This window comes from Muntiacus reevesi, chromosome 2 (assembly GCF_963930625.1).
Source record: "Muntiacus reevesi chromosome 2, mMunRee1.1, whole genome shotgun sequence".
NCBI lineage: Eukaryota > Metazoa > Chordata > Mammalia > Artiodactyla > Cervidae > Muntiacus > Muntiacus reevesi.
In genome coordinates, this window is record NC_089250.1 from 3162679 (window position 1) to 3186500 (window position 23822).

At 39.3% G+C, this 23822-nt stretch overlaps 2 non-coding genes across 2 annotated transcripts; both read right to left on the reverse strand.

Annotated features, from left to right (window-relative positions):
* Positions 1 to 18479: 18479 nt before the first annotated feature.
* LOC136162247 (small Cajal body-specific RNA 18) lies at positions 18480 to 18562 on the reverse strand. Its single transcript, XR_010662056.1, has one exon. It is a non-coding gene; the product is annotated as a small Cajal body-specific RNA 18 (non-coding RNA).
* Positions 18563 to 18638: 76 nt separating this feature from the next.
* LOC136162288 (small Cajal body-specific RNA 17) lies at positions 18639 to 18783 on the reverse strand. The gene has a single exon (XR_010662092.1). It is a non-coding gene; the product is annotated as a small Cajal body-specific RNA 17 (non-coding RNA).
* Between the last annotated feature and the right edge of the window lie 5039 nt (positions 18784 to 23822).

Consider the following 23822-nt stretch of genomic DNA (forward strand, 5'->3'; position numbering starts at 1 on the left):
GCACCAGGCCCGAGCACTTGACTCATGCATCCAACCTGGGCTGGTGATCTGTTTCACCATAGATAATATACCTGCTGTTCTTTCGAAACATCCCACCCTCATCTTCTCCCACAGAGTTCAAAAGTCTCTTCTGTACTTCTGTGTCTCTTTTTCTGTTTTGCATATAGGGTTATCATTACCATCTTTCTAAATTCCATATATATGTGTTAGTATGCTGTAATGTTCTTTATCTTTCTGGCTTACTTCACTCTGTATAATGGGCTCCAGTTTCATCCATCTCATTAGAACTGATTCAAATGAATTCTTTTTAATGGCTGAGTAATATTCCATGGTGTATATGTACCACAGCTTCCTTATCCATTCGTCTGCTGATGGGCATCAGGTTGCTTCCATGTCCTGGCTATTATAAACAGTGCTGCAATGAACATTGGGGTGTACGTGTCTCTTTCAGATCTGCTTTCCTCAGTGTGTATGCCCAGAAGTGGGATTGCTGGGTCATATGGCAGTTCTATTTCCAGTTTTTTAAGAAATCTCCACACTGTTTTCCATAGTGGCTGTACTAGTTTGCATTCCCACCAACAGTGTAAGAGGGTTCCCTTTTCTCCACACCCTCTCCAGCATTTATTGCTTGTAGACTTTTGGATAGCAGCCATCCTGACTGGCGTGTAATGGTACCTCATTGTGGTTTTGATTTGCATTTCTCTGATAATGAGTGATGTTGAGCATCTTTTCATGTGTTTGTTAGCCATCTGTATGTCTTCTTTGGAGAAATGTCTGTTTAGTTCTTTGGCCCATTTTTTGATTGAGTCCTTTATTTTTCTGGAATTGAGCTGTAGGCGTTGCTTGTATATTTTTGAGATTAATCCTTTGTCTGTTTCCTCATTTGCTATTATTTTCTCCCAATCTGAGGGCTGTCTTTTCACCTTACTTATAGTTTCCTTTGTTGTGCAAAAGCTTTTAAGTTTCATTAGGTCCCATTTGTTTATTTGTGCTTTTATTTCCAATATTCTGTGAGGTGGGTCATAGAAGATCTTGCTGTGATTTATGTCGGAGAGTGTTTTGCCTATGTTCTCCTCTAGGAGTTTTGTAGTTTCTGGTCTTACATTTAGATCTTTAATCCATTTTGAGTTTATTTTTGTGTATGGTGTTAGAAAGTGTTCTAGCTTCATTCTTTTACAAGTGGTTGACCAGTTTTCTCAGCACCACTTGTTAAAGAGGTTGTCTTTTTTCCATTGTATATCCTTGCCTCCTTTGTCAAAGATAAGGTGTCCATAGGTTCATGGATTTATCTCTGGGCTTTCTATTCTGTTCCATTGATCTATATTTCTGTCTTTGTGCCAGTACCATACTGTCTTGATGACTGTGGCTTTGTAGTAGAGTCTGAAGTCAGGCAGGTTGATTCCTCCAGTTCCATTCTTCTTTCTCAAGATTACTTTGGCTATTCGAGGTTTTTTGTATTTCCATACAAATTGTGAAATTATTTGTTCTAGTTCTGTGAAAAATACCGTGGGTAGCTTGATAGGGATTGCATTGAATCTATAGATTGCTTTGGGTAGAATAGCCATTTTGACAGTATTGATTCTTCCAATCCATGGACACGGTATGTTTCTCCATCTGTTTGTGTCCTCGTTGATTTCTTTCATCAATGTTTTATAGTTTTCTATGTATAGGTCTTTAGTTTCTTTAGGTAGATATACTCCTAAGTATTTTATTCTTTTTGTTGCAATGGTGAATGGTATTGTTTCCTTAATTTCTCTTTCTGTTTTTTCATTGTTAGTATATAGGAATGCAAGGGATTTCTGTGTGTTAATTTTATATCCTGCAACTTTACTATATTCATTGATTAGCTCTAGTAATTTTCTGGTAGAGTCTTTAGGGTTTTCTATGTAGAGGATCATGTCATCTGCAAACAGCGAGAGTTTCACTTCTTCTTTTCCTATCTGGATTCCTTTTACGTCTTTTTCTGCTCCGATTGCTGTGGCCAAAACTTCCAACACTATGTCGAATAGCAGTGGTGAGAGTGGGCATCCTTGTCTTGTTCCTGATTTCAGAGGAAATGCTTTCAATTTTTCACCATTGAGGGTGATGCTTGCTGTGGGTTTGTCATATATAGCTTTTATTATGTTGAGGTATGTTCCTTCTATTCCTGCTTTCTGGAGAGTTTTAATCATAAATGGTTGTTGAATTTTGTCAAAGGCTTTCTCTGCATCTATTGAGATAATCATATGGCTTTTATCTTTCAATTTGTTAATGTGGTGTATTACATTGATTGATTTGCGGATATTAAAGAATCCTTGCATTCCTGGGATAAAGCCCACTTGGTCATGGTGTATGATCTTTTTAATATGTTGTTGGATTCTGTTTGCTAGAATTTTGTTAAGGATTTTTGCATCTATGTTCATCAGTGATATTGGCCTGTAGTTTTCTTTTTTTGTGGCATCTTTGTCTGGTTTTGGAGTTAGGGTGATGGTGGCCTCATAGAATGAGTTTGGAAGTTTACCTTCATCTGCAATTTTCTGGAAGAGTTTGAGTAAGATAGGTGTTAGCTCTTCTCTAAATTTTTGGTGGAATTCAGCTGTGAAGCCATCTGCTCCTGGGCTTTTGTTTGCTGGAAGATTTCTGATTACAGTTTCGATTAAATCTATTCACTTCTATTCCAGTCCCTCTTCCTTCTTTCCTGTCGGGTTAAGCCACTGCTTACCTATAGCACTGCGTAGTTTTTATATGGTCTCCTCACTCTGAACATCTCTACATCTTTTCTACACAAAAGCTAGAGTTTTAATTTTTAAATAGTATAAAATCATGCCTCCCCTGCTGAAAACCCTTCAAAGACTTCTCGCAATTAGAATCAAATAAAAACTCCTGTTTATGAACTATAAAGCCTTACATGTCCTAGTCCCTGCCATTTTTTCTCTATAATTAACTGCATTCCAGCCATATTTACATTCTCACTTCTTTTAGCATAACCAAGCTCCTCCTATCTCAAGACTTTCATTCTTACTTTTCATCTGCTACAAAATCTTCTCGCTTGCTTCCCATTCTTTATCTGGTGGGCTCCATTCCATATTTCTCAGGTTAAATCTCACCACCTCTTAGAGGTCTTCTCTGGACTATCTAAAGTAGTATTACTGCCCCACTCATTTTCCTCCGTATTCTATCCTGTTTACCTCATTGAAATTCTTTCTGATTCTTGGTATGTTTAGTTAACAGTTTACTTTTTCTGCCCGTCTTTCCTACCCGATCAGAATCTCCATGAGGGCTAAAAATCATGTCTGTTTTGTTCATTCAGTATCATCAGCGCTAACCACAATTTTTAGCTCACTGCAGGTACTTAGTGTGGACTTCCTCGGTGGCTCAGATGGTAAAGCGTGTGCCTACAACTCGGGAGACCCGGGTTCAACCCCTGGGTCGGGAAGATCTCGTGGAGAAGGAAATGGCAACCCACTCCAGTGCTCTTGCCTGGAAAATCACATGGACGGAGGAACCTGGTAGGCTACACTCCATGGGGGTCGCAAAGAGTCGGACACGAGTGAGCAACTTCACTTTCACTTTTTCACTTTCATAGGCACTTAGTAAATATGAGTTGAATAAATGAATTCAGTATAGTCCTTTTAAAAGCAAATAACAGGTAGATTTTTATCACTGCAGTTTTATAAGTTAGAAACTTGAGGACAAATATTATCTGTATCACCCTTATCCTGGCAAGATAGAAGGGATGGAAACGCAGAGACTGGGCTAATTTGTCAGAGAATGGATGGGGAGCTGGAACCCAATAAATATTTGGGAAGTTTTAAAGGGCCTAACCTTTAATCCCTCAATTGCAATGAAGTGAGAAACAAGCAACTGCATGCTTATCAGGAGGGGTGAAGGTAATGGTATAAAGGGATATGAAAAAGAGATGCCCCACTTACGTTAGTTACCTTGGACTATTGCTCCCACTTCCAGAGTCTCATTCACCCACGACTAAATCTAGATGGAGAAAGGCAGTGGCAGAGAGTAATGGCCTTTCCTCAGCATCTCCCTCTTCAAGACATGCAGGCAGGCTCAGCCGTGTCCGACTTGGAGAGGAAAATATTTTCCAGAAACCTCCAGCAGATTTTTAGTTATATTTCACTGGCCAAAATTTGTCCCCATTCTCATTTCTAGAAAAATTATTTACAAAGGAGACAAGATTGGTACATCTGGTTTACATTCATCACCATTCACACCTGGGCTAGGCTGGTTGCCACACAAATGAATCAAGATTTGGTATCTATAACAGATCATGCAAGTATAGTATCTGCTACAGCAATTAAATTAACCTGTGTGTGATTTTCTTTGCCCCACTTTATCCTAGATAGCATAAGTACCATGGATTTAGTCCATGTACTAAGAAACTTTGAATTCAATCTGATGACACTGAAGGTCAGCGAGGTTACAGTCTTCTTTTCTCAGAAATTGATGAACCCATATATTGTACCCAAAGAATTCAACCTCTCACTTCCGGAAGGTGGATAAACTTAAGCACCAGGCACAGTGTAACAAAAACAAACAACATAATAAGGCATTGTTCTGGTGATAAACCTGAACTTGTCCTGATAAACAAATTAAAGCATGCTTTAAGTTCAGTATGTTATAAACAGCCTAGATATGCTAATATCAAAAAAGACTAGGCTAAATCTTGGGGCTAAAACTTAATATTCTCTTCCTCAAAAAGATAAATTTTTATTTTTCACAAAATTCAACTTGCGTGTTTTTGTTTCACTGGCAGTTGTACAAAAGTACTGAAAAGTGTGCATAGACTAAGAGAGGCAAGTTTGGTTTGGTGGAGCCTGCCTTTGACTGAGACTTCGGGGACTGAATTTTAGTCCTGGGATTTCCAAAAACTGGCAGGATGAACTTAAGGAAGTCACTTCATTTCTTTTTCTATGAGATAAAGAAATGAAATAGACTGAGAAATTTCTAAGTTCTAATAGTCTGTGATTATATCTGATATCCAAGTTGAAGTCAGCTGAACCATATAAAGGTAATTGATGCTAACATTTATAACAAACAGTCCTCAAATTATAGTGGCTTCACACAGTACAAGTTTATTTCTCACCTAACAGTCTAGCTGGATTCGTGAGGGCTTCCTGGTGTTTCCTCCAAGCAATGTTGTCAAGGACCCAGCTCCATTCAGCATTCGGCTTCTCATGGTTCCTATAACAGAAAGAACATGAAGAATAAAACAAGAGGTTTTATAGGAGGCACATCAGTGTGGCCAGACACACGGTCTTGGACTAAATAACAATGAGGCTGGGTAGTATTGCCTGGGAGACCAGAAAGAAGCAAAAAGTTTGGTGAGTTCTGAGCTTGTCTCTGCTACAAACATTTTTAGAAAGACTTCTTTCTCTGAATTCCAAGTAACTGGAGGGAATGTTGATCTCACTTTGCATACTCCCACTGTATCACTCCTTATTCTATGTCCCCAAGCACCTCCTCTGTCTGTCTCTCACTGCTGACTCTGGGCTCCCTGAAGGAAGGACCCTGAGTAGTTTGTGTCTGTGCAGCTAGGTCTTAGCACAGTGGAGGGTGCATACTAAGGATTGGAGGTCTTGGGACAAATCAGAAAGGAGGAGATATTCCAACTGCTTTGTCTTAATGATGGTGGTGGTTAGTGCTCACTTCCAGATATCTATATTGGGGAGGGGTGATCTAAAGGTGAGAATTTGACTTGTGTCTGAGTTTGAGAGAGGGTAAGATTATGCTGGTTTAATGCTTAAAGTTTGAGAAACAGCAACTGTCATTTCACAGAATGATAGGGAGGGTTTACTGAACTGGAGGTAGAACTGTCAACTTTGATCCCCATCAGTGATGAGGAATAGAGGGAGCAAGATATAGGATCATTGTATGTTTGTGAGTCTCTTTCAGCAGGAGCTGGCAGGGCCTGCTTTTTGACTGTCTCAGGCTACCTCCTTGAGCTCATGGGTCTTGCCAGGAAGGGTATTACGGTCACCACGCTGACTGATATAATACTTCTGCTCCATGACAATTGCTGGCTTCCCCTCCACCCTATCCCACCATCCAGGACTGCCACCCAGCATGGCCTAACCCAGAGTCCACTCCCAAAGCAGTATTCTGCAGGTTCCTAGAATTCCAAGATACCCACAGCCCAGAGTGAGAAAACCTTTCCATGGGAATCTTGGCTTTTCAGTAGGCAGACCAGGGATATACTCATCAGCTTCCTTTATTTCAAGTTAAGGATGTATTTTAGGCTTCTTTTTTTAATCCAACAATAATAAGCATAGGTTGAATGCCCAAATTCTAAAACTGTACTATTCAGTACAGTAGTCATTAACAGCATGTGGCTATTTAGATTTAAATTTAAACTAACTAAAATTAAGTAAAAATTTAAAATGCAGTTCCTCAGTCACACTAACCATATATCAAGTGCTAAATGTTGTTAGTGGATCCTTTTTGGATATTGTAGCTCTAGAACATTTTCTGGCATCCTAGAAAGTTCTATGGACAGGACTGCTCTAAAAACTGCTTTTGCGTTAGTGTGTTTAGCTTTCCAGATCAAGTTATCTCACCCTTAGTTGATAGAAAATATGATAAACTCTTTTTAAGAAACTAAGAGGATCTACATTTTGCAAAAATTTAGACATATGCATGCAGTGTCAAAATAGGTACATATTTGAAGGATGAGTCCACCCTTGAAAGCCAAATTTCATATCTCTAACATGAACAAAGTTTGAATTGCCTGGAGTTCAGTGATCATTATACATTAATGACTTTAAAAAAAAAAGAAACAATATCTCCTGACATCTGAGAGAGAATACAAGCCAAACAATGTGAACCCCCTTCTTGTAACTGTAAAAGTAAAAAAGAACTGAAAAAGAAATGTGCCTATTTTTAAGAGTATTATCATACTAAAGAATAAAATTCTATATTACCTTATTTGAAATCACTTATATGTGTATATTCCTTGTACATGCAAACTTCTAAGCTGTATAATAAGATATGGTATTATTGTTTTTTAAGGTTAAAAGTTAGTTCACCCAAGAAGAAAGTGAATTAGCCAGAATTCTATTTCATCCCAGGTTGCTCAGTGGTATAGAATCTTCCTGCCAGTGCAGGAGTCGTAGGGGACACGGTTCGATCTCTGGGTTGGGAAGATCCCCTAGAGGAGAAAATGGCAACTAAGTATTCTTGCCTGGGAAATCCCATAGACAGAGGAGCCTGGTGGGCTATAGTCTGTGGGGTCACAAAAAGTCAGACACGACTGAGCGACTGAACACTCTCTATTTCATCACTGGTCCGAGAGAGGCCGCCAGGGAGGCTGTCTGGCCTGTTATTAGAGCTGCTCACACAGCCTGTTTTTATTTCTCTAGGAACATAGAGGGGTTGCGCCTCCCCCACCTTCTTAAGTGAGAGAGGCCACACGATTTGGTTTACACAGCTAAATACGAACAGGAGTGAGCACATGTCTTCCAGTGGAAGCAGGTAGGTCCCTGTGTGTGGCTGATTCCCCCTTTCTCCGTGTGATGACAATCACAAAAGCCCAGGTTGGAGACTCCATCAGTGGACATTCGTTACTGAGGGTGATGAAGAAAGGCCCTGCTAGTATGCACTGTACAAGCAGAGGTTAGAAAAATAAACTGCCAGTGGTGAGGCCATCATGAACACAAGGGGAAATACAATCTAGCCTGTTCTGACCAATACATCATCCAAATCCAGGTCATATAGCTTAAAACGGAAAAACTGTGTTCTGACTCTTTTGTTTCAGAATAAAAATAGAAAAGAATAAAAATAGAAGAGCTACATGGGGGCAGGTTAAGAGCTAGATAGAGGCAATGGATCAACTTTGACAAAGCCAATCCTAGGCATGACTTCCCATAAGCATCAAATACAGAAGAAAAAATAGCTTGTGCAGGTGAGCATAATAAATGGTATGTAGATATCTATTCGTGGAAGGACTGATGCTCCAATACTTTGGCCACTTGAGGCAAAGAGCCAACTCATTAGAAAAGACACTGATGCTGGGAAAGATTGAAGTCAGGAGGAGAAGGGGACGACAGAGGGTGAGATGGTTGGATGGCATCACTGACTCAAGGACATAGGTTTGAGCAGGTTTCCGGGAGATGGTGGAGGACAGGGAAGTCTGGCATGCTGCAGTCCATGGGGTCGCAGAGTCACACATGACTGAGTGACTGAACAAAAACAAGATATTTATTTAAATTCTGCTATGAGTTTGGACCTCTTTTCCTGCCATGTTGAAGAAAAAAATACTATATAGGTTGTGTATATCTAAGATGCTTTTCCTACAAAAGCCTTAAAAATTCCATTCCCCTACTTCTAGATACACTGTTAAGAGAATTTTTTTCCTTTAAGAATAAATAAACCACTGAGATTAACATCCAGCTTGCTGAGTCACTTATCTTCTGCTAGAAATTTTAACTACAGGGATCTGAAGGCAGCAGAGAAAGGGAAACACACACACACACAGGTTTAGAGAGAGAGAGAGAGAGAGAGACTAATTTAGATAGAAAGAAGAATTTATTAAATCAAATGGAAATAGCAAAGACCTCTACTATCTTACTCTGTAGTGGGAGCCCAAAATACAATATTTTACTAAAAATTGAAGTGTAAATAAGGTTTGAATTGGATTTTAACAGTGGAAAAAGCAAGGTCATTAAAATAAAAAGACCTAGTTTAAAAAAATGTGTTTTTATTCCAGGATCTGCACTACAAGCTACTTGACATTGACAAAGTCAGCTCACTTTTCTGAGTCATAGTTTCCTCATCCATAAACAGGGAATAATAAAACTTACCGTATAGGTTTGTAGGGAATACAAAATATTATAAAATATGTTAAAGGTCTAGGAAATTGTCTGACACCAAGCAAAGATCACTACATGCTTACTTCTGTCGGTTTCACACCATCTCTTCTTAATTCTACCAGGAAATTTTTTTCTTGATTAAGCTTCTTGAAGACTAGCTATAGGAGGGCAAACTAAAGTTGCAATTCTGCCATTTCATGCAATACCACTTTTTTTACCTCCCTTATTATTTACTATTCAAAATAATTCTGAATTAGTTGATCCTATTTTACAGAGGAAATAGAATTAAAAATTTGTCCCAGTTCACAGAGACGGTCTTTTAGTAATCTGCTTCTATAATAATGCAGAACGGCAAATGTCCCCAAAACTCAGTGGCTCATGATAACAGCGTTTGGTGTGGCTGGCCAACCTGCGGGTCCGCCGAGCAGCACTGCTGACGGGGTGGCCACACAGCCTGCAATCGTCTAGGGTTTGATACATCTCTCTAGTCTATATTCGTAGAACTCTAAACAAGTGGCAGGAAGAAGAGTGACCCTCTGGCTCCTTCATTGAATAAAATGGTAGCCATGGACCCACCAACTAACTTTCCCTGAACCTTAAGCCAGAGATCTGCTTTGGTCCAGTGCCTTAAACCCAAGCAAGCCTGGAGTAGGCAAATGAGGAAGCCTATAATCCTGACAGAAAGGCTGTCTGCATCCTCATGTTAACCTGAGAGGTGACTGATAGCAGGACAGAACCTACTTAGGGACATACAGATAGTGTATACAGATGCTTCCAACGCCTACCATTTTAAGGGAAGGCCAGTAAAGGCCAGTTGGGAAATTCACCACAACTGGAGATTATTGACCTTGATGCTTCAGCACAGCACCATACCAAAATAAGGTCCATGAACCAGCATCACTTGAGAGTCTGTTAGAAACGTGGACTCCACCCCAGACCTTCTGAATTTGAACCTGACAAGCACTGAGACATAGAGCAGTTTAGGACAGGGAAGCCTGGCGTGCTGCAGTCCATGAAGTTGCAAAGAGTCTGACACAGCTAAGCGACTGAATGGAATTGAACTGAACTTGGGCAAGATGTGTCTCAGTTTACTCATCTGTTCAATGGGCATTGTGATAGTACAAACTTCAATAAGTTGGAAGAAGTTAAATCTGTAGTGTTTAGAATGATGTCAGCAACATATAACATTTTATATTTGTTTCACTCATTACCAGAGAAATGCAAATCAAAACCACAACGAGGTACCATTACACGCCAGTCAGGATGGCTGCTATCCAAAAGTCTACAACCAATAAATGCTGGAGAGGGTGTAGAGAAAAGGGAACCCTCTTACACTGTTGGTGGGAATGCAAACTAGTACGGCCACTATGGAGAACAGTATGGAGAGTCCTTAAAAACCTGGAAATAGAACTGCTATATGACCCAGCAATCCCACTTCTGGGCATACACACCGAGGAAACCAGATCTGAAAGAGACACGTGCACCCCAATGTTCATTGCGGTACTGTTTATAATAACCAGGACATGGAAGCAACCTAGACGCCCATCAGCAGACAGATGGATAAGGAAGCTGTGGTACATATACACAATGGAATATTACTCAGCCATTAACAAGAATGCATTTGAATCAGTTCTAATGAGGTGGATGAAACTGGAGCCTATTATACACAGTGAAGTGTCAGAAAGAAAAACAGCAATACAGTATACTAACACATATATATGGAATTTAGAAAGATGGTAATGATAACCCTATATGCGAGACAGCAAAAGAGACACAGATGTACAGAACAGACTTTTGAACTCTGTGGGAGAGGGCGAGGGTGGGATGATCTGAGAGAATAGCATTGAAACATGTATATTATCATATGTGAAACAGATCGCCAGTCCAGGTTCGATGCATGAGACAGGGTGCTCAGGGCTGGTGCACTGGGATGACCCTGAGGGATGGGATGGGGAGGGAGGTGGGAGGGGGGCTCAGGATGGGGGACAACATGTCCACCCATGGCTGATTCATGTTAATGTATGGCAAAAACCACCACAATATTGTAAAGTAACTAGCCTCCAACTAAAATAAATAAATTTATATATATATATATATACACACACATATATATATGTTTGTTTGTTAAGTGAATAAAAATAAATCCTGACTCCCTGTCTTGAGTGATTTCTGTGGTATATCCCAGCACTCCTAAGAAAAACATGTCCCTCTTTTCCTTCAAAATTTCTTTGGCCACCATGCAGTGGATCTGAAATACACCTTACTCAATTCTTTCAAAAATTATTTAGATTTTTTAACATGGTAAATATGAATTTGTTACCTGATAATCTATTCTGGTAGAAGTTACCTGAGGCAGCAGGTTAGCTCCATCAGGGCTCCTTGAAAGAAGGGAATTGAATAAAAAAGGATTGAGTGGATGGAAGCGACCAAATGGAAATAAACAAGTAATTCACAGCAGTAGTTTGAAATACTGGATACACTTGGGAAACTTTAAAAACATTTTCAATGTTCTGGGCCCACTTCAACAGAATTAAATCAGGATTTTTGGGAAAGGTACTAAAGCACCAATATTTTTAAAAAGCTCCCTGAGGTAGACTGAATAATGTCACCCTAAGATATCAGGTTCTAACCACTGGAATCTATAAACATTACTTTATTTAGAAAAAGGTCTTGCAGGTGTGATTTTAAGTTAAAGACCTTGAAATGAGACAATTATCCTAGATTATCCTGGGGTGAAACCTAAATGAAATCAGATTATGTGCATCCTTATAAAGAGGGTCAGGGAGAAATTTGGACAAAGGTGCACAGAGAAAGTGTTGTGTACTCAAGAGTAATGTGTCTTCTGTGGTCGTTGGGTAGAAAGTTCTGCAGAAGTCTGTTAGGTCTAGAGTGTTTTAGTGTTGTTCAAGTCTTTGATCCTTATCAATTTCCTATGTGGGGCTTTCTCCATATTGAAAGCAGGGAGTTGAAATCTCCAACTCTTATTGTTGGATTGTCTATTTCTCCCTTCAATCTGTCGTGCTTTGCTGTTATGCTTTTAAGATGATAAATGCCTTTATTTTTCTCTAGTAGTAATTTTTATTTGAAACATCTATCATGTCTGTTGTTACTATGGTCACTGCAGATCTCTTCTTGCTGCTTGCATACTTTATCTTTTTCCATCTTTTAAAATTTCAATGTTTGTCTTTGATAAACTGGGTCTCCTATAGGCAGCATATAGTTCAACTGTTTTTTTAGGAAAATCCATTTGATCAGCCTCTGCCTTCTGATTAGTCTCTTGAATATTTACATTTAATATAACTGATAAAATAGGATTCATGTTTGACTTCTTGCTATTTGTTTTGTATATATATCTTATGTATTTCCCCTCAATTTCTCCATCACTGCCTTCTTTTGTGTTAAATTGATATTTTCTAGTATACCATTTTAATTTTCTTTTCATTTTTTTCTTTAACTGTAATTTTCTGGTTATTTTCTTAGTAATTGCCCTGTGATTTACAATTACCATATTTAAGAATCTAGTTAAGTTAAATTAATTAATGATACCAGTTAATATTAATATTGCTATTGAAACTATCTCAATAGTACACAAAAACTTTTCTGATATACCTCCAATCCCCTCTCTCCACCTTGATGAATGGTAATACAAATTTCATCTTTATATTAATGTATTATAAACCCATCAACAGTTTCATACATATGGATTAATGCAGATGTCTTCTTATAATAGAAGAAAAGAGTTACAAACAAACCAAAACTACTGACTTTTATATTTAAACATGTATTTGCCCTTACTGATAATCTTCACATCTTTTTTCACGTGGATTTAAGTCACTACCTAATGGGCTGGAAGAAACACAAGCTGGAATCAAGATTGCCAGGAGAAATATCAATAACATCAGATATGCAGATGACACCACCCGTATGGCAGAAAGTGAAGAGGAACTAAAAAGCCTCTTGATGAAAGTGAAAGAGGAGAGTGATCACTATCATGATGGTGTGATCACTCACCTAGAGCCAGAATCTTGGAGAGCAAAGTCAAATGGGCCTTAGGAAGCATCACTACGAACAAAGCTAGTGGAGGTGGTGGAATTCCAGCTGAACTATTTCAAATCCTAAAAGATGATGCTGTGAAAGTGCTGCACTCAATATGCTAGCAAATTTGAAAAACACAGCAGTGGCCACAGGACTGGAAAAGGTCAGTTTTCAATCTAATCCCAAAGAAAGGCAAGGCCAAAGAATGTTCAAACTACCACACAATTGCACTTACCTCGCAAGCTAGCAAAGTAATACTCAAAATTCTCCAAGCCAGGCTTCAACAGTACATGAACCAAGAACTTCCAGATGTTCAAGCTGGATTTAAAAAAGCCAGAGGAACCAGAGATCAAATTGCCAACATCTGCTGAATCAGAAAAAGCAAGAGAATTCCAGAAAAACATCTTCTTATGATTCATTGGCTACATTAAAGCCCTTGACTGTGTGGATCACAACAAACTGGAAAATTCTTAGAGATGGAAATACCAGACCACCTGACCTGCCTCATGAGAAATCTGTGTGCAGGTCAAGAAGCAACAGTTAGAACCAGATATAGAACAGACTGGTTCCAAATTGGAAAAGGAGTACATAAAGGCTATATATTGTCACCCTACTTATTTAACTTATATGCAGAGTACATCATGGGAATACCAGGCTGGATGAAGCACAAGCTAAAATCAAAATTCCTGGGAGAAAGATCAGTAACCTCAGACATGTAGGGGACACCACCCTTATGGCAAAAAGCAAAGAGGAACTAAAGAGCCTCTTGATGAAAGTTAAAGAGGAGAATGAAAAAGCTGGCTTAAAATTCAGCATTCAAAAATGAAGATCATGGCATCTGGTCCCATCACTTCATGGCAAATAGATGGGGAAACAGCGACAGACTTTAACTTCTTGGGCTCAAAAATCACTGCAGGTGGTAGCTGCAACCATGAAATTAAAAGATGCTTGCTCCTTGGAAGAAAAGCTATGACCAACCTAGACAGCATATTAAAAAGCAGAGACATTACTTTGCTGACAAAGTCCATCTAGTCAAAGCCATGGTTTTTCCAGTAGTCAGGTATGGGTGTGAGAGTTGGACTATAGAGAAACTGAGTGCTGAAGAGTTGATGATTTTGAACTGTGGGGTTGGAAAAACTCATGAGAGTCCTTTTAACTGCAAGGAGACCAAATCAATCAATCTTAAAGGGAATCAGTCCTGAATATTCATTGGAAGGACTGATGCTGAAGCTGAAACTCCAATACTTTGACCACCTGATGTGAAGAACTGACTCATTGGAAAAGTCCCTGATGATGTGAAAGATAGAAGGCACGAGGAGAAGGGGATGACAGAGGATGAGATGGTTGGATGGCATCACCAATTCAATGGACATGAGTTTGAGCAAGCTCCCGGAGTTGATGACGGACAGGGAAGCCTGGCATGCTGCAGTCAGTGGGGTCACAAAGAGTTGAACACAACTGAGTGACTGAACTGAACTGAACTGATGCATGATAGCACCCTACAGTTATTCATTCTTTATTCTGTTTCTCACTGAATAATCTTAATTGTCCTATCTTTAAATTTGCTGGTTAATTCTTCTACCAGCTCAAATCTACTATTATGCTCCTCTAGTGAATTTTTCATTTTGGTTATTATACTTTTAAATTCCAACATTTCTGTTTGGTTATTTTTTAAAATAACAACTCTCTTTGTTGATATTTTCTATGTGATGTCATTTTTCTAATAATTTTTTTATTTCTTTAGAATTTGTTTAGTTCTTCAGCATATCTCTAATCACTAACTTAAAATTTTATCCAGTTAGCCTAATGCCTGAGTGTACTTAGGAATAGTTTCTACTGATGATTTTCCTGCTGTTTATATTTATGGGTCATACTTTCTTGCATGTCTCAATATTTATTTAAAAACTGAACATTCAAAATAGTGTAACATGGCAACTCTGGAAATCAAATTCTGCCACACACAGCCCCAGCATTTGTGGCTGCTATTGTTTGCTTGTTTAGTGGCTTTTCCAAGCTACCTCTATAAATTCTATATTCTTTGCTGTATGTGTCCTAAAATCTCTGCTCAGTTAACTTAGTGATCAGCTAATGAATGGATAGATTTCCTTAAATGCCTTTCAACCCTAAGTCGCACATTCTTTGCTGAGAAGCTCTGTCCATGTGTTGTGGTACTGTTTCAACATTCTGGCAAGTGGTTTACAAGACTGCCTTAGCCTTTGCTTCCCGCTTTTGTAGCATCTCAAGAACAGAGAATAGAGCCGTATCAGATCTTTCATGGCCGTGTGCATGGCCCCATGTGTGTGCATGATTTTCTAGATTCCCAGGAATCATAGGCACTTTTCAAAGATCCTATGGACATCTCATTTCTTAGTATTTCCTTTTAAGTTTATTGGTTAGTGCCTTGTTTGCCCCAACAGTTATCACCGCCTCAGTCAGCTGGTATGCTAAACATTTGCTGCTGACTGTTTTTGACAAATGCCCTGGGAAAAACACTATTCACATTGATTGCATTCTGGTGCATGACAAATACAGACAAGCCCTAAGAGCAGGAGTTTCCAGGGAACTTTCAAACAGGTCAGTTCAGTTCAGTCACTCAGTTGTGTCCGACTCTTTGTGACCCCATGAATCGCAGCACAACAAGCCTCCCTGTCCATCACCAACTCCCGGAGTTTACTCAAACTCAGGTCCATTGAGTCAGTGATGCCATCCAACCAACTCATTCTCTGTTGCCCCCTTCTCCTCCTGCCTTCAATCTTTCCCAGCATCAAGGTCTTTTCAAATGAGTCAGTTCTTCACATCAGGTGGCCAAAGTATCGGAGTTTCAGTTTCAATATCAGTCCTTCCAATGAAGGAACCACAGTTCAAAAGCATCAGTTCTTTGGCACTCAGCTTTCTTTATGGTCCAACTCTCACATCCATACATGACTACTGGAAAAACCACAGCTTTGACTAGATGGACTTTGCCGGCAAAGTAATGTCTCTGCTTTTTAATATGCTGTCCAGGTTGGTCATAGCTTTTATTCCAAGGAGCAAGCATCTTTTAATTTCATGGTGACTACCATCTGCAGTGATTTTGGAACCCAAAAAAATAAAATCTGTCACTGTTTCCGTTTCTTCCCCATCTATTTGCCATGAAGTGATGGGACCAGATGCCATGATCTTCGTTTTCTGAATGTTGAGTTTTCAGCCAACTTTTTCACTCTCCTCTTTCACTTTCATCAAGAGCCTCTTTAGTTCTTCACTTTCTGCCATAAGGGTGGTGTCATCTGCTTATCTGAAGTTATTGATATTTCTCCCGGCAGTCTTGATTCCAACTTGGGCTTCATCCAGCCTGGCGTTTCTCATGATGTACTCTGCGTATAAGTTAAATAAGCAGGGTGACAATATACAGCCTTGACATACTCCTTTCCCGATTTGGAACCAGTCTGTTGTTCCATGTCCAGTTCCAACAGTTCCAATAGTGACAATTCTCTCTTTTTAAAAAAAAAAAAAAAACTATTTATTTTAATTGGAGGATAATTACTTTACAATATTGTGTGGGGCTTCCCAGGTGGCATTAGTGATAAAGAACCTGCCTGCCAATGTAGGAGATGCAAGAGACATGGGTTCTATCCTTGGTTTAGGAAGATCCATCCCCTGGAGGAAGGTATGACAACTCTCTCTTGAAGGAGCTTCTGAGAAGTTCCAAACCAATTATGCTTCCCTCCACTGGCCTCTAAGCTCAGGAGTTTGCAAGGGTACTACAGAGCTATGGAAAGGGGAATGGAAGTAAGGAAAGTTAAATGCCACAAAACTTGCTGTTCTTTCCTAGATTCAGCCATTTTTACTGAATAAATTGTTTAAATCAGATTGTTGCAAACCTTTGGCTAATTTCCAGAGGCAAAAAAAAGTTTTAGAAAAATTTTGCAAATGTTCTTATTGCTTTTGTCAAGGAGCAGATTTTGGAAATCACTACCACATCATTCCAAAAGTAACTCTTTTATGATCACTATTTTATTATTAAAATGTGGACTCCAATAGGGCTCCTACCCAGATGTCAGCCCCCCATCTCACATTTAATCCACACTCTCTGTTTAGCATTACCCAGAAGAACAAAAAGATTAAAAATGCAGTTCAACAATGTTTTTTTCTTCTCCACTCTAAAAATGGATGCCATTTTGATAGACTGAACAAGCAAGGTTTTAGAATTGCCAAGGCATTATGAGATAGACATTTCAGATAGAGCCTTGCAGCCCACCCAAGTCAGGAGTGCCTGATTAAGAGTGTTTTGAAATAATTTTTATATCTCCACCCTTTTTAAGAACAGTAATGCAGTCACATTAAAAAGAAAAAACCTCCAGGAGTGGAATTGCTGAGTCACATGATAGTTCCATTTTTAATTTTTTGAGAAACCGTCATAATATTTTTACTTTTCTGGTGGCTCAGATGGTAAAGAATCTGCCTGCAGTGCAGGAGACCAGGGTTGTATCCCTGGGTTGGGAAGATCCTCTGGAGAAGGAAATGGCTCCTTATTTCAGTATTCTTACCTGGAGAATTTCATGGACATAGGAGCTTGGCAGGCTACAGTCCGTGGGTCACAAAGAGTCAGACATCTCTAAGCGACTATCACTTCCCTTGTCATTAGTGCATAAGTATTCCCTTTTCTCTAAATCCTTGCTAACTTTTGCTATTTCTTGACTTTTTTAAAATAGCCACACTGACAGGGGTGAGGTGATATTTCATTGTGATTTTGCTTTGCATTGGCCTGATGATTATCTAATGCTGATTATCTTTTAATGTGCATGTTGGACATCTGTATGTCTTTGGAAAATTGTCTATTTAGGTTCCCTGTACAGTGTTTAATCAAATTGTTTTATATTGAGTTGTATGAGTCCTTTGTATATTTTTGGATAGTAACTCCTCATATCATTGACAAAAATTTTCTCCCCTTCAGTAGGTTGTCTTTTCATTTGTTACTGGTTTCCTTTGCTGTCCAAATGCTTTTTAGTTTGATGTAGGCTCATTTGTTTACATATGCTTTTGTTGTCTTTGCCTGAGGAGACAGACCCAGCAATTCCAGTTCTGGGTGTTTATCCAAAGAAAACAAAGACACTAATTCAATATATATATATGCACTCCAATGTTCATTGCAGCATTTATAACAGACAAGATATGGAAGCAACCTAAGTGTTCACTGAGAGATGAATGAATAAACTCTCCATAAAAAAGAATGAAATCTTGTCATTTGTGGCAACATTTATGGACATAGAGGGTATTACACGAAGTGAAATAAGTCATACAGACAAAGACAAATACTGTATGTGGAATCTAAAAGGCAAGTAAACAAATATAACAAAACACAAACAGACTCAAAAATACAGAGAACAAACTGGTGAGTTTCAGGAGGAAGCGGAGTGGGAAGATAGACAAAATAGGGGAAGGAGGATTAAGAGGTGCAAACAGTTATAAAATAAGTAAGTCATGGGGATGTAATACACAACATAGGGAATATAGTCAAAAGTATTATAATAACCAAGTTGGGTAACATATGGTAACTAGACTTATTGTGGTGATCATTTATTAGTATATAAAAATATTGAATCCCTATGCTATATCCTGAAACTAATATAAAGCCAATTATGCTTCAATAAATTTTTTTTTTCCCGGTCTCAGTCCGTTCTCAGAACACGCTCCATCACCTAGTTCCCAGAACTCAGATTGCGCAGTGGTCACGTCATCATCGACCAGGGCTCGCAGAGCGGCAGGGGACCACCCTAAGCACACCCAAACCTTAGCCTAACTGCCTCCCCCTAACCTCCCAGCCCCCCGGGTCCCTGGCCCCATTTCGCCTGACACGTTTTCATAATCCTCTCAGGCTCCGGGCCGGCGGCGCCGCCAGCCACGGGGCCCGATCATATAAGGAAAATACTGTGGCCTCATCCGGGGGCTGCATCGTGGACCCGGCAGGCGCCCTGTCCCCTACGCCACTCGCTACACCCACACCTGCAAACCTCCTGGCCCCGCTTCGCGCGCCCGGACCTCCCGGGCGAGTCCAATAAAATTTTTTAAATAAAATAAAATGAGGCATTTTAGTGTTTATCCTTCTCCAAAGTAACCGTTTTTAAATATTTTAGTTATAAGTTCCTCTTACTGTTTATAACCTTAATTTTAAGTGATTTAATTCTATTTCTTAATTTACCAACTTTAAATAATATGTATTAACTCTTTCTTATTAAAGGTTAGAACATGATCTAATTGGCCCTTTCTCCCTTATTCCAACACCTAAATTTTGTTACTTGTGTTAATTTTTGGCTTTCTGCTGATTAATTTTATGTATAACTCAATGTGTAATCATATGATTACCTTTCCTTTCTCCTTTAAACACTTTAATGGGAGGGTAATTGCTTGACCGTATTGCGTTGTCTTCCGCCATAGAGCCGCGTGCATCGAGTCCACGTGGTACCCTCCCTCCTGCGTCTCCCCCGCGCCCACCCGCCCCGCCCCTCTAAGTGGTCCCGGAGCGCGGCCGAGCCCCTGCCCACGTGCAGCAGCTGCCCGCCGCCCACTTCAGAGGGCAGTGTGTGCACGGCAGCGCTCCTCTCTCAGCTCGGGCCAGCCTCTCCCCTACCCTCTGCGTCCCAAGCCCGTTCTCTGCGTCTGCTCCCTATTCCTGCCCTGCAATTAGGTTCACCAGTACCGTTTTTCTAGATACCGTAGATATGTCCTAATATATGAAATTTGGTTTTCCCTTTCTGACTTACTTCACGCTGCATAACAGGGGCCAGGCTCATCCAGTTCACTGGAACTGACAAAAATGAATTCCTTTTCATGGTTACTAATATTCCATTGACTATATGGACCACAGCTTCTTTATCCATTCATCTGCCGATGGACATCTGGGTTGCTTCCCTGTCCTAGTTATTATAAATAGTGCTGCTATGAACACTGAGGCACATGTGTCTTTTTTAATTATGGTCTTCTCAGAGTACATGCCCAGTAGTGGAATCGCTGGGTCATACGGCAGTTTTATTTCTACTTTTTAAGGAATCGCCATAGTGGCTGCATCAATTTTTACGCTCCCCCTCCTCCAGCAGCCCCCCAGTCATCGATCCCCCAACCTAGACCTTCTCCCACTCCCCCTTACCTGGTACCTGGTCACTCCTGGGGCTCCTCCCATCAGCCTTCCACTACAGGTACCCTACCAGCACCTCCTGAGCATCCTAGGTGTGGGGAGACATGAACCCCCATCTTCCCTCACTGTCATCTCGGCTTTGCCCCTAAGCTTTATTGTTTTCTTCTATCAGCTTTATTCTCTTAACCCTTGGCCAAATAAAATTGGATAAATTGGATCTTGTACATTAAATAAAATCTCTCCACCTCGTCTCTTCCTGTTTAAGCATCTCCTTTAACAGTCACATTCTGAAAGTTCTACCATCACTTTTGTATAATATTTAGATTCTGTTAGATAAATAATTATATTTTCTGTGCTTGATATACACCTTGATTGTAAACTTTGAAAATTAATAAATAGCACTTAAGCATTATGATTATATAGTTATTATCCATTACAAAACCAGGTAAAATAGTATGTTTTAAAATATTCCTATGGCACCAAATCTTCGCCATAATAACAAGAAAATAAAGAGAAAGAACAAATGGAAAATATTCCCTTAAGCGCCATCAAAAATTTCTCTGAATTGTTTCGTATTTGAACCAAAAATCTAAGTTGCAGTTTTGCTTTTCCTGGTATTTTTAAATAGGGGCTTTTTATTTTTACTGCTCTTAGAAGAAAGCTGTGGAAAATTCTTAAAGAGATGGGAATACTAGACCAACTTATCTGTCTCCTGAGAAACTTGTATGCAGGTCAAGGAGCAAGAGTTAGAACTGGGCAACTGACTGGTTCAAAATTGGGAAAGGAGTCCAACAAGGCTGTATATTGTCTTCCTGCTTATTTAACTCAAATGTGGAGAACATCATGTGAAATGCTGGACTGGAAGACTCACAAGCTGGAATCAAGATTGCCAGGAGAAATATCAACAACCTCAGATATGCAGATAATATCACGTTAATGGCAGAAACTGAAGAGGAACTGAAGCGCCTCTTGATGAGGGTGAAAAGGAGAGTGAAAAACTTGCTCAAAACTCAACATTCAAAAAACTAAAATCATGACATCCAGTCCTATCACTTCATGGCAAATAGATGGGGGGAAAAAATAGAAACAGTGACAGATTTTATTTTCTTGGGCTCCAAAATCACTATGGACAGTGACTGCCACCATGTAATTAAAAGACACTTGCTCCATGGAAGAAAAGCTATGACAAACCTAGACAGTGTATTCAAAAACAGAGACATTATTTTGCCAACAAAGGTCCATCTAGTCAACGCTATGGTTTTTCCAGTAATCATGTACAGATGTGAGATTTGGACCATAAAGAAGTCTGACCACCAAAGAACTGATGCTTTTGAACTGTGATGCCAGAGAAGACTCTTGAGAGTCCTTGGGCTGTAAGGAAATCAAACTAGTCAATCCTAAAGGAAATCAACCCTGAATATTCACTGGAAGGATTAGATCCTGAAGATGAAGTTCCAATACTTTCTTTGACCACCTGGTGCAGGGCTGACTCACTGGAAAAGACCCTGATGCTGGGAAAGATAGAAGGCATGAAGAGAAGAGGGCAGCAGAGAATGAGATGATGGATGGCATCACCGAATCAATGGACATGAGTTTGAGCAAACTCTGGGAGATGGTGAAGGACAGGGCAGCTTGGTGTGCTGCAGTCCATGGGATCTCAAAGAGTTGGACATGACTTAATGACTGAACAACTTCAATGCCATTGTCAGACCAATACCATAATCAACCATCTTTTAAATTATACTATTTGTTAGATGATATAATTTGCACTGATTTACTTCTATACTTGCTTCCTAGCTTTGATACTAGGAAAGAAATTCTACATTAGTTCTAATATTTCTTAAATCTTTAGTCTACCTGCATTTTGTGGATTCCTTTGTGAATATATTTTATTAGGGTACAATGCTGTGAAATTGTTTTTCACAGACAGTACACAAGTAAACGTCCTGATTTTGTGTATATCTGAAAAGGTCTTTATTTTGTCCTTTACTCTTTATGAACACTTTGGCTTGATGTAGACTTACAGACTAAATTTTATCTTTCTTCCAACATTTGAAGACTTATCCCATTGACCCTACCTTCTGGATTCACTGATGAGAAGCCTGATGTTGATGTGATTCATATTTCTTTGTAAGCAAACATCCTTTTCTCCTCTGTAGAAGCTCTTAAAATCTTCCCTAAGGAAAGTGGAAAATTATTAAAAAGAAACAGCATATTCATTGTGTGGTGCTAACTTGTCAGTGAAAAATACTTACCTAGTCATATTAATGGCTAAGTGATTGTATAAAGAAAACTCATGATCTTGAAAGAATAGGGAAAGGAAAATCTAAGAGAGCTTGACTATCATTGATCATAACAGAAAGTCAAATGATATTCTATTTTATAAATCAAGAATTAACATTGTTAGAGCCTTTCCTTAGCAGTTAAGAATCCGCCTTCCTGCTCAAGGGATGTGTGTTTGAACACTGTTTGGGGAACTAAGATCCCACATTGGGGGTGGGGTTGCAAGTAAGCCCACGTAAGGCAACTAGAGAAAACCTGTGTGCAGCACTGAATACCCAGTGCAGCCAAAATTAAAAATTAAAAAAAGAGTTAAAAATGTCTTCATATTATTTAGAAACAAAAAAATTTACGCAAAGGAAAAGCTAATGTCATTGACAATTGTTGCCTCTTCAAAATAAGATGTAGATAAACAAACCAACAGATAAAGTCAAGAGCAGAAAAGTGTTATAAAGAAAAACAATTCAGGGATTTCCCTGGTGGTCCAGAGGCTAAGACTCGGTGATCACAATGCAAGGGGACCAGGGTTCAATCCCTGGTCAGGAGACTAGATCCCACATGCCACAACTAAACTTGCGTGACACAACCAAGACCTGGCACAGCCAAGTAAATAAATATTAAAAAAAAAAAAAAAAAGAAAGAAAGAAAAGCAATTCAGAGTGAAAAAATAAAGAATGAGAGTGAATTGGAGATTAACCAAGCTCAGCTACTTTGGATTTTCAAAGAAGGTTCCTTTGAAAAAGTAGCAGTTGAGAAAATGAGACATGAGTGGGAACAAGTGTTTCAGGTAGTGTTTTGGGTAAAGTTAATAGCAAAGGCAAAGGTCCTGAGGTGGGAGTGAGTTTGATTGTACAGTGAACAATAAGGCCAATATGACTACAATGAAGAGAAGTGGAGAGAGAGCCCTGGGAAAGAAATTTAGAGAGCTGGCCAGCAACGTGATCTTACAGGTCAAAAGAAGAGCTCTAAGTGTGATAGGAAACATCAAACATTTTTGAGAAAGACTTGCCTTTGAAAACTGTTATTGTGGCAGCTATGTGGAGAAACAGGGACTAGGAGACAAATTAGGAATTTACTTTGAATCATTCACTGAGAAATGATGTTGGCTTAAACTAAGATAGGATCTATGGGAAGCTGAGTAGTCCCTGAATTTTTAAAATGTATTGACAATAGAACATTTGCTTACGGGTTAGACAGACATGTGAAAGAGATGAGTGAAATAAGATTTTTCATCTTCTTCCTGAGAAAATAGGTGAATGTATTGCCATTTATAACATAGGGAACAAAGGGAGAGGAGTCATTTTGGAGTTAAAAATCAAAAATTCTTCATGCTAGGTTATAAATCCACATTTACTTTTTATTTAAGTGCATGTGTGGAGTACAAGCTGGGGTTCAAGAGATAAATAAGACTAAATATGTAAGTATGAGAGCGTTAATAGATAAATGCTACTTTAGGTTCTATGTGCTATGTGTGCTGTGTGCTAAGCCACTTCAGTCGTGTCTGACTCTGTGCGATCCTATGGACTGTAGACCGCCAGCCTCCTCTGTCCATGGGATTCTCCAGACAAGAATACTGGAGTGGGTTGTCATTTCTT